At 39.1% G+C, this 12580-nt stretch overlaps 1 long non-coding RNA gene across 1 annotated transcript in view; it reads right to left on the bottom strand.

Moving 5' to 3' along the window:
- Positions 1 to 9371, bottom strand: part of LOC127189042 (uncharacterized) — a 67303-nt gene extending 57932 nt beyond the window's left edge. The window contains exons 1-2 of the long non-coding RNA XR_007830622.1: positions 9181 to 9371; positions 2389 to 2633 (exon numbers count right to left, since the gene is read on the bottom strand). This is a non-coding gene — a long non-coding RNA (uncharacterized LOC127189042). The remainder of the gene's footprint in view (positions 1 to 2388; positions 2634 to 9180) is intronic.
- Between the last annotated feature and the right edge of the window lie 3209 nt (positions 9372 to 12580).

The following is a 12580-nucleotide window of genomic DNA, read 5'->3' as shown; positions in this document are numbered from 1 at the left end:
AGATGGAGAATGAGGCTTGAAGCTGGTATTAAAATACAAAGTCAGTTAGTATATCTGAGGGTCTAAATAAAGTCATAGAGTAGCAAAGCAAAATGAAATCAGTCTAGATGCAAGAGACACGCAACCAAGGCGCAAACACAACTGGGGATCCGAATGCCCAGTCTTGGGGATGTCAGTCACAAATGGTGAGCTGAGTCAAAGCAGGGGCACTTTCTTCCTTTCCACAGCTCTTGTTGTATGTCTTCGGCTCCAGTATGTTTAAAAATGATCTTCAGGATGAGTACCATCATGCTTTTTAAAATAAATTCTGCATCTAATCTCAACTTGTATATTGCATCTTCTCCTTCATATATGACCTGACCTGTGTTAAAAGAAGAGTGGAGATGAGTGGCCATAACTGAGACTGCTTAGAAAGCTCAAGGCTGAGCACATCAGTTAAAGCACTTCATGATGTACGTAGTTGTCCAAACTAAGTTAATATCCCCAAACAATGCTAGCATATAATATTTGCATTGGTTCCTTGCATATTGCCCAGTATTGCCATACTGGAACAGCACTTTCTAACGAGTGAAAGGAGGATTTTCCTTCCACCACTGAGTCCCTTAGCACAGGTTCTTATCCATTAGCTGACGTCTTTTCTGTCTTCACATACACATTCACACACACACAAACAATACATAGTAACTGGAATATTAACTTTGTCATTACATTTTCTTGTTTTCTTTTTTTTAAAGAAGTGTTTCTTTTAACTTCTAGGAGTGGGAATGGAAGTTATTTTTGAAACTGCAATAATAGGCTGCAATAATAGGCCAGAGAAACAAGCAGCAGAATTAAATAAAGGTACAAATCCATTTGAAAGAAAATACAAGTGTAATGAGATACTTGACCCTACATGCATGACCCCAGTAGCTTATCAAAAGCATTGTGCTTTCCAAATAATCAGGATGCAATTTAATATTGTAGAAACTGCCCAGGTTATAAGATCAACTGTCACCATTTAGATGTTCTTGAGTTCATGTTTACACGCTCTATTTCTACAGAATAAAAACCTCAAAAAAAAAAAAAAGCATAACTCCCCCTGAAGAGTAGAGCTTCCAGATCTTTCTTTGTCAGATCCCTTGCTGACCAGGCACAGTTCCTTCTAAGGCTCTGAATCTTCTACCAATGAGAAGTACTGACCCAAGGGTAACTATGGTGATAAACCTAACTTCAAAGGTCATGTTCAACTGGGGTCATAGAATAGACTAGACTTCTGCTTTATAATGTCCTATGGGTAGTCTGAAGGCCAATAAGAAGTGTGACAATTCTCAAAGAGGAAAAGTTTAAGATGATCAGAAATAAACACACACACACACACACACACACACACACACACACACACACACCATATCTCCACCCCAAATAGTCCTCAAGAATTAGGTGCTAACTGAAGCTGTCAGGAAGGTGTGCTCTAGCATAATCCATAGAAATTTTCTGCAGAAGAGAAATATACCCTAAACTATCTACCCAAACATCAAAGCATCCCTACCTCAAAGTCAGCCACCCTACCTGGATCTGATACTCCTCAGAACCTCCTTGGAGAGGTGCCTCTGAGAATGAGCGGCAAGAGGCCTTTGCAGAGTTCAAAAAGGAGAGGCCAGGGCCTAGCAGCCGAAGACACTGGCATAACTAAATATTTTTTACTGTGTCTCAGTGGAAACAGAACCCAAATTTAAGGAGTCTACATTCTGCTGACCATCTGATGGCATGTTAAAAAAAAAAAAAATGATCCCCTTTGAATGCTCAGTAGCATAGCACCCTTTCCAAACTTCTGATAGAGATACAGTGTGCTGGTATCAGAATGTAAGTCAGAATTTACTGCAGTATGAAGAAAATAGCTAACCGTCTCCAAGTCAAACCACATTCAGCTTTCTATTACTATTTTTGTATTAAAAATGAGTTTTGCAAAAGCCCTCGGGGAATCTGCATCTTGCTTGTTGCAAAGGCTCCAATAGAACATGCATGCATGAGAATTAGTACTTGGTTTGGGAGGCCTCAAAACACAAAGGTACAAACCCTGCATAGAATATCCCCTTCATACTAGAGAACTACACTTCCCTAAAATTAAAGGCAAGCAACCAGAGCAGAGGAGACAAGTAAATATCCCCTTTCCCGGTGGCACCTCTGGCTAATGGGAACTGGAGTTAATGATCTGAATCGAAAGCAAAGCCGTGTTTTATGGAATGCTCACTCTTTGTTAAGCAAAGCTGTTTGGGCAAAGGACCATTCTATTGATTTAGAAATTGATTTCTTTTTTTCTCCTGCATATAACTAAAACATGACTCACAAATCACAGCTCTTTTATTCTTCTGGTTTCGACTGAGGCTGAATCTTTCCCAACCTACTCACCCAGGAATGTGTGATGGAGGTGCAGGAAGAGAAACAGGAACATTGGGACAGAGATTGTTCAAGATTCTATTAAATGTTTCAAGTGGCTCCCTTTGAACAGAGTCCCATGGTGTAATTATTGTAATTATCATTAATCATCAACTTCCAGACCCAATCGAAGTGCAGCACATCAGAAAGGTCAAAGCAGTGGCGAATTCTACTATCCTTCATAGAAAACATGAGGCATTAACATTCTGAGGCTCCACCTGTGTGACAACGATTGTAATGGAAACAGAAAATAGCACAAGATTAATGTGTTCTCATGATAAAAATTATCATATGGGAAAGAGAAAGTGAAGCATACTTAACCCGTTCCTGGCACGGCAGCATGGTAATGACATGAGTTAGGCTAAGGGATAAGCAATGGCAGTTCAGTCTTGCCCAGGTGAAGATCACTGGGTCTTCTTCTGTTAACTAACTAACTAACTAACTAACTAACTAACTAACTAACCATGGGAACATGAAGGCCACCTTTTACATTATTCACTGGACCCCTGGATGTCTATTTGTCTACTTTCATAGATAGCATAACTCTTATTCAGACTACTAACATGACCTTTAAACCTGCAGCATAATGGAATGAAACATGCTCGGCCTAAAGTAAATCCACCTGTATCACTGACGCTGAACTCATCCCCACATGCTCAAACCAAATTCGCCACACTGGCACAAAAGAAGACACTGTGTATTTGTGTGTGCGTTTCTTATCCCAGAGAATCTATTTCTGGTCACTCAAGAGAGAATGGACAATGACAGAGCAGTGGAAGGGTTTCACCTCAGTCTAGCCAGAGGAAACAACTACACAAGATGAGAGTGCACATATTCAGGTTCAAATCCATTTGGTCACTTATTAAGTGACTGTGGGGAAGGTACACATTCTTTTCTAGGCTTCCATTTTCTTGGCTGCAAAACATGCTTACCTGGGTCGACTCCAGGTGTTATACTAAGGATAAATAAAAGAATACACTTAAGACTATTGAGTGTCTAATGAGTGCTCAAAAATATCAGCTATTTTTAAAATGACAATGTTTAAGATTATAAAATTCAACTGATCATTACTTAAATAAAAGAAGATAAATATGCAAATGATTCTATAGTTATAGATTTCTATCACATTCAAACAATAGGATAGAGCCAAGTTCTATCAATTTACCTTAAAAATCTCTCTCTCTCTCTCTCTCTCTCTCTCTCTCTCTCTCTCATTTCTATCTATCTGTGTGTATATGTGTGTGTGTGTGTGTGTGTGTGTGTGTGTGTGTGTGTGTGAGAGAGAGAGAGAGAGAGAGAGAGAGAGAGAGAGAGAGAGAGAGAGAGTATGAAAGAGAGTTAGAGAGATAGCTCTGCAGTTAGGAGCACATATTGCTTTCCAGGGGACCTGAGTTCAGTTTCCAGCACTCATAATCTGCGGCTCATAGCCTCAGACATCATTTAATACCTCTGTTGTTTGCAGGCAGTGTTACCCTGTAAGTACATTTCAACAGATAGACACACATAGGCATATAGTTAAAGTTACACTATTTTTAAATAAAGTATGAGACGTCATGCAGGGAAGAAGGTAGAATAACTACAGGTCTTTACCTCTCTCTTCTCTCCTACATATCTAATCCCCCAATATCATCCAGCTCTGTAACACATTACCTTTTATAGCCTCTCTCTCCTCACTCTCTGTCCATATTCACAATGGATTAAGTTGTCTCCCTCCTACAGATTCAAAAGCCTACTATTCATTGCCCATCCCCATTCCTAAATGTCATCTCCCTATACTTTGAGATACGTTTTACCAGGAAATACCAATGACCACACATATCATGGTCCCAGAAGAATGTCCTACCAGACAACACACAGCCAGCACACACTCCTAAAATGCAGAGACAGCAAAACAAAACCAAACAAACAAGGAAGAAAACACCCACTTAAATATCAATACCTAGAATTACATTTTTTCCAAACCCAGGAGCCTAAATGCCAGTATAAAAACACAATTAATAGCCAGGACCAATTCTCCACAAGAGACTTAGCAACACTACCACCATTGCAACAGAACTACGGTATAGATAAATACTTAAGTTAAGGCTCTTTATGATTATTTATAAAATATTTATAAGACATTTAAAATATATTATATTATATACATATAGATAAATGTTTATCTAAAATTATAAATGAGTATATAATAAATATATTGTATTATAAGTATAAATGTTTATAAAATAGCCTTTACATAATGATAGAAGTCCCTAGAGAGGAAATGAATAAAGTTCCTTAAGGAAATCTATGAAAACACAAAAACTGGAAGGATATTAATAATAGAATTTAAGCCATGAAACTGGAAATAGAATCAATAAAGATAATCAAAAAAGAACAATAAACTAAAACTGAGGGAAATTTGAGAATAAAAATTTAGAAACTTGAACAGGAACCTAATAGCAAAGCCTCACCAATAGAATCTAACAGATGGAAGAGAGAATCTTAGGCACTGAAGACACAATAGAAGAAGAAATGGATATAACAGTAACAATGAACACAACAGACAAAACACAAGTAATAAATAATCCCAAACAAGAAAATCAAAAACAGGGACACACATATTCAACAGTGAAACAACAATTTAAACAATATCTGTCTACAAATCCATTCATACAGACAGCATTTGTAGGAAAATTCCTACCTAAGAGGATATTCACACCCAAACAAAACACACAAGGAGTAAATTATCCCAGACTAGGATATCAAAAAAGGAAACCTACACAACAACAACAACAAAATAACACGAATCAATAGTCATTGGTTGCTATTATTTCTCAACACCAATGGTCCCAATTCCCCAGAAAAAAAGACACAGACTAACAAAATGGATATGAAAATAGGACTTATCCTTCTTCTGCACCCAAGAAACATATCTTAACATCAAGGGAAGATATCACCTCAGGGTACAAGAATGGAAAAAGTTATATGAAGGAAATGGACCTGAGAAGCAGGATGGTGTCATCAATTCCATATCTCACAAAATAGATTTTTGAACCAAAATGAATCATGTGACAACACTAAATTCTCTTGAAAGGAAAAGTCCACCAAGAGGACATTGCAATTCATAATATCTATACACCAAACACAAGGCCACCCATGTTCTTAAAAGAAACACTACTACAGTTTAAAATCACATATTGATCTTCACACACTGATAGTTGGACACTTCAGTACCTCATTCTCACCAATAAACAGGCCATTCCAACAACAACTACACAGGTAAATGCTGGAACTAACTAACATTATAAACCAATTGGGTCTAACAGATATTTACAGTATATTTCACCCAAACACAAAAAAGAATATACCTTTTATCAGCATCTCATGAAACTTTCTCCCAAATTGACCAATTTATCAGACTTAACGCAAGTCTCAACCGACACAAAAAAAAATGAAATAATACTCTGCAACCTATCTGAGCATTCTGTATTAAAGCTGAATATCAACCCCAACAGAAACAACACAAAGTTCACAAGGTCATGAAAACTTTACAACTCTCTACTGAATGCAAGTGGGTCAAGAGAGAAATTAAAGACTTTTTAGAATTGAATGAAAGTGAATACACAACAATCCAAACTTATAGTAGACAATGAAGGAAATTCTAAGAGGCAAGTTCAGAGCAGTAAGTGTCTTCATTAAAAAACATTGAGAACTCATACTACTAACTTTATAGCATATCTGAAAGCTCTAGAACAACAACAACAACAAAATCAAATAACAAAAGCAAAACACACACACACACACACACACACACACACACACACACACACACACACAGACAAATTCAGGCCTGAAATCAGTAAGATAGAAACAAACAAACAAAAACCCAAAATGTATGGAATCAATAACAGAAAGAGTTGCTTCTTTGAGAAAATCAATATGATTGACATTATTCAAATTAACAAAATTATAAGAGAGAGAATATCCAAATTAACAAAATTAGAAGTGAAAAAGGATAAGAACAGTAGACACTGAGGAAATCCAGGGAAATGTAAAGACAAGCTTATTTTAAAAACATTTTTATTCTACCAAGTTAGAACGTTTAAAAGATGTGAACCATTTTTGTAATACAAAACATTTCCAAAAGTTTAGTCAATATCAGATAAGGAATTTAAACAGATCTATAACTCTTAGTGAAGTAGAAGCAGTAACTAGAACAATCTCAACAAAGAAAAAGCCCAGAGCCAAATAGATTTAATGTAGAATTCTATCCAAATTTCAAAGAAGACTTAATGCCAATACTCACCAAATTATTCCATGAAATAGAAACAGAAGGAACATTGCCTAACTCTTTTTATGATGACACAGTTTTCCTGATACCCAAACTACATAAAGACCCACAAAAAATGAAAATTACAGACAAAATTCCCTATCAACATACATGCAAAATTTTTCAACAAAATGTTTAAAAGCCAAGTTCAAGAACACACCAAAAGGATTATCCACTATAATTAAGTAGGCATCATCCCAGAAATACAGGGATGATTCAATACATATAAACTGATTAATGTAATCCATCATGAAAAGAAATTGAAAGATAAAAATCATATGATCACCTCATTAGATGGAGGAAAGGCCTTTGACAAAAGTCAAAACTCCTTTCTGATAAAGGTCCTGGAGAGATTAGGGATAAAAGGGTCATTTCTCAAGATAGTAAAGGCAGATTTCAGCAAGATCATCACTAACATCAACGTAATGCAGAGAACCACTTAACCAATTCCACTACAATCAGGAAGAAGACAAGGTTTACCTCTCTCTCAGACATATTCAAAACAGTACTTGAAGTCTTAGCTAGAGCTGTAAGACAGCTGAAGGTGTTCAATGGGATACAAATAGAGAAGGAAGATGTCAAAGAACTTTTTAAAAATATATTTTATTAATTTATTAATATTACATCTAAATTGTTATCCTATCCCTTGTATCCTCCTATTCCTCCCTCCCTACCATTTTCCCCTTACTCCCTTCCCCTATGACTGTGACTGAGGGGAACCTCTTCCCCCTGCATATGCTCATAGGGTATCAAGTCTCTTCTTGGTAAGCCTGCTATCCTTTCTCTGAGTGTCACTAGGCCTCCCCATGCTGGGGACATGGTCAAATATGGGGCACCAGAGTTCATGTGAAAGTCAGCCCCCATTCTCCATTCGACTGTGAAGAATGTCCTGTCCATTGTGTAGATCTAGGTAGGAGTTCAAAGTTTACTGCATGTATTGTCCTTGGCTAGTGCCATAGTTTGAGCAGGACCCCTGGGCCCAGATCCGCCCGTCATAATGTTCTTCTTGTAGGTTTCTTGGACCCTCTGGATCCTTCTATTTCCCCATTCACCCATGCTTCTCTCACCTAGAGTCCCAATAGGAGGTTCTCCCCTCTGTCCCACTTCCCTGATAAGTGAAGACATTCATGGGACATGCCCCTTGGGCTAGTGTCCAGATATAAGTGAGTATATACCATTTGACTCTTTCTGCTTCTGGGTTACCTCACTCATTATGATCATTTCTAGTTGGGCTGGAGAGATTGCTCAGCCGTTAAAGGCTAGGCTCACAACCATAAACATAAGAACTTTTATTTGTAGATATTATAGTGTTCATAAGTGACCCTGAAAATTCCTCCAGGGAACTCCTACAACTGATAAACAATTTCAGCAAAGTAGCTTGATATAATTAACTCACAAAATTTAGTAGACTTCCTGTATATAAATGGCAAACAGACTGAGAAACAAATCAGAGAAACAATACTTTTCACGATAGCCTCAAATGATATAAAATATCATGAAGTAACTCTAAGCAAGCAAGTGAAAGACTTGTATGATAGAAACATTAAAACACTGAAGAAAGAAATTAAAAAAGATATCAGAAGATGGAAAGAGCTCCAAAGCTCATGAGTGGTAGCATTGATGTAATAAAAATATCCTTCCATCCTACCAAAGGAACCTATATATTCAATTCAATAACCATCAAGTTTCTTATATAATTTTTCATTTATTCACTAGATACTAGTTTATTTTTTAATGAGAGAAACAGAAATGGGGTGGATATGATAGAAAGGGAGCTGGGAGGAACTATTAGGAGTAAAGAAAGAAGGAAGCATAATCAGAATATATTTTGTAAAAAAAACTGTTTTGGCAAAAGAAATAAATGAAATATGAAAGATACATGCTGGGTGTGGTAACTCACACTTGCAGTCATATCATTCTAGAGACTGAGTATTGTCACAACTTTGAAGACACCTGTGTCTATGTACTACATTTCAGGCAAGGGAAATAATGGCTGGAATCCTAGGTGAGAGACCTATAATCTTCTCTTCTCCCTTTTATTTAGGACCATCTGTAGCTCTACTATCATTATTATAGGCCTGGCTGTGGTTGTAACTAGTTACCATGGCTACCATGCCTATGTACTGCAAAATGGAGACCGAGTTGTGTTGATAACAGGCAGCTCTCTGATATAAGTTACTCCACATTATGTAAAAGATATGTTTTTCTGGTTGTGACATTTCACAAGCAGCTTCTGGGTCTATTTTAAAGATGGAGGATGACCATGTACCCGGGTAGTCATGTAAAATGATACCATTAGTTCAGCAGCAGCCATCAGCACATACTGATAAATGACTTGTTCCTGGAATTAGAACAGATACCACAACTTTATCAGGCTGAGATGAAAAGGTAGGGACACACAGGGGTGTGGTTCCACGTCTCCAAAAGGGCTGCCCCACCAAACCGAAAGTGCTCACCTCTCTGCCAGAAGGTCCTGGGTGGAAAAGGATGAAGCATGGGGTCCCGAGTGCTGAATGATGTCCTGTCACATATCTCCGGTCCAGCTGGGGGTACAGGCAAAGGAGATTTTCTCCGCAAGAATTATTGCTGCTCTTTTTAGCAACGCTGCTGGCACCAGCCTAGGGGTTCCAAGATGTAGTCAGGTGGCGACAGACAGAAGCCCAACCCGATTTGGATGCAGCAGGTGGCTGCTTCAGGAACAGCTAGCAGCTTGTTTGCAGCTCTAGAGTGGTGAGGTGATTCTGCAGTGAGTGTCTGGCTGACAGTGGAGTCTGGGGTCCAGTGATGAATTTTTCGTGGCGAGGGGAGCCCTTCTTTCCCCCAGTGTTACAACCAGTCTCAGACATCCTTCAGTGAAGTAGGTGGGGCTCATTTTATTTCATGTAAAACAGCAAATTATAAATCTTGAGCAGTAAGGAGGGGCTTTGAGGATGAACAAGGCCACTGGCTGGGAGTTAGGATGCTGGAAATGCTCTATTTGCATGGGAAAAGATAATAGGTGACAATCTCGTGTGAGTGACCATGTATAGCCACCTGGGGGTTATGTTATGTGCTCCTCAGGGAGGCTCAGAAACAAGGAAAGAGCTGTGCCCTATACCTTCTGTTCTCAGGATGAGATTTTTATCTCAAAGATGAAATTTCTGGGGTATAAACATGCTCCATCTCACTAGTCCCATGTCACTTCCCCTGGACTCATGGTCCACAAGCCCTATATAGGGGTATTGATATCATATAAGGGAAACCAGAACCAAAAGCATACCATATGGGGGACAGGATGCAACTACCTTACTTGGACCAGAGGAAGTGATGGACACTTAACACTATAGTAGCATCCTCACTGTCCTGGTATCTAAACACGGTTAAATATGATAAAAGTAGACACAAAATTCTCTTCTGAAGATGCAGTTTATAAGGATCAAGGGTCTTGAGGTGGGAGGAAGAGAACACCAGACAGAGTTAAGTATAATTCTGGCCTTAAATGGAAAGCCTTGAAAATCTGGTAAGTAAATTTCATTAAGAGAAAGTCATACCCCACTCTCCACTCAACTGTGGAGAATGGTCTGACCGTTGGCTAGATCTGAGTAGGGGTTTAAGGTTTACCTCCTGTATTGTCCTTGGCTGGTGCCTTTGTTTGAGCGGGACCCCTGGGCCCAAATCTGCCTATCATGAACTCTGTTGCCTCATATTTGACCATGTCCCCTGGAGGGGGAGACCTGGTGGCACTCAGAGGAAGGATAGCAGGTTACCAAGAAGAGACTTGATACCCTATGAGCAAATACAGGGGGAGGTAATCCCCCTCAGTCACAGTCATAGGGGAGGGGAATAATGGGAAAATGGGAGGGAGGGAGGAATGGGAGGATACAAGGGATGGGATAACCGTTGAGATATAATAAGAATAAATTAATAAAAAAATTTTAAAAATTCATTAAGAGTAAGAAACAGAGACATAGATGGGAGCGAATAGCTTGACAGGGATAGTGCGGTGGGAAATGGGCCAGAGAAGCCTTTTGACAGCTAATCCTGGGTGTTAGTGACAAAGGCATCTGGGAAGATGGAACCTCAGTTGAGAAATTTCCTCCATTAGACTGCCTTGTGGCTATAGGGCACATTTGCTGAGGGAACATTTTCTTGATTACTAATAGATGTGTGGTGGCTCAAGCCCACTGTAGGCAATAGCATCCTTAGGCACATGGGTCTAGATAAGAAAGGTAGCAGAACGTGAGCTGGAGGGATCAAGCCAATAAACAGCATTCCTCTGTTGCTTCTGCTTCAATCGCCTGTTTGAGTTATTGCTCTGGCTTCATTCAGGTCTGGAAGACTGTAACCTGTAGCATGGTGAAATAAGTCCGTTTCTCCTTGCAATACTTTTGGCCTGAGTGTTTTTCACAGCAGCAGAAAACAAACAAGAACAAGCCTTTTCAGAAAGCAGGTTTCAGAGCATGGAAGAGCCTGGTATGATAAATTAAGGGCTGTCAAGTCAGCACAGCTATGAGCTCTGCCCAGGGGGAGAGCTATAGGAAAGACTAGCCCAATATTTTTGGACTGGGGTTGGGGGTGGGTTCTGACTTTTGAAAGTGTCTACTGGCTTTTAAAGGTGTAAGCCTCTGTTCAAGTAGTCAACCCAGTTTATGCATAAAGGAGTGACAAGAAAAGTACAGTTCTGACTGCCACCAGAGGCTTCATTTTTGCTTGCTTCTACTGTTTATACAGCCTACTCAACTTTCCTCTGCCCCCCTCCTCCTCTTCTCTCTAGAACTGCCATTTATTCGTTCTCCCATTCCTTCATCTAGGCTGAGTCCAGCCCTTTTTCTACAGGAGACTCAGCTCCACAGCTTAATGTTGAAGCCTGTGACTCCCAGTGGCCTGACAGGAGTTCACCCTGCCATTGTTTTGGTTGTACTGCCTAAATTCCCAATGGCATTTGGGGAGTTTTAGCTATGGCTCATTCCTTAGGAAGAAAGTAAGTGCCTCTCCAAAACCACCCTCATTCTTATGAAGGACCTTCACTCCCTCACCATCCAGACTTGCCAAACTTCCTGCCCTCCCAGCACAGTCTTCAGGCTGTCAAGCTGCATGCCCTTGTTGAAGCTGTACCCTTGGCCTGAAAGAAACTTTTCCATCTATATCTGGAAAATCCCTGCTAATCCTTAAATGGCACAGCTCAGGCAGCATCATCTCTTTTGGATGCTTTCCCTAACCCTTTTCTCATATGTCTAACAACACTTACAGTGTTCTTTTCTCTGCATTTATGTCCACATAGTCAGTCAGGAAGTGTTTTCATCTCTGTGAAAAACTCCATTTACCTTTGTGCCCGGTATGTTCAAGAAACTCAGTGAATTTTCTTGACCATATTCAGACATCTTTCATTCTCTTCCTATCAACAACTATAAACAATAAGGAAAATGAAATAAAATTTAGCTAATTCTTTCCACCTCCTTATTAACCATCAAGGTAGGAAATGAGTTGGAAAATTTTCCTAAAGAGGAAAATATGAGATGGTGAATTGTCTGTACATTTCAACATTACTCAGGGGTTTTCTTTTGCATTGCCAGCTGATAAGAGACAATGGATTACATGCTCAAATGCACAGGCTACAGATAATAGTAACAATTTTCTGAAATGTGACCTTATATAATGGAGAAAAAAGTAGAGAACATTACAGGGAAGAAAAAATTTTAAAGCTACCCTTTTATGAGAGCAGGGCTGTATGTGAATTGTACTATATAATTATTTTTTTCTGGAGTTATGCTAAGGAAGTCAGTAGGAAATCCATAATTCTACTAGACAACCTGAAGGTATAGAAGTCCAAGGAGTCGATTACAATACCCTGCAGAGGGGCCCTAAGTTTATTTTACT

This window comes from Acomys russatus, chromosome 1 (assembly GCF_903995435.1).
Source record: "Acomys russatus chromosome 1, mAcoRus1.1, whole genome shotgun sequence".
NCBI classification, from domain to species: domain Eukaryota; kingdom Metazoa; phylum Chordata; class Mammalia; order Rodentia; family Muridae; genus Acomys; species Acomys russatus.
The sequence above is the reverse complement of the archived record's forward strand: the minus strand, read 5'-3'. Positions and strand labels throughout refer to the sequence as shown.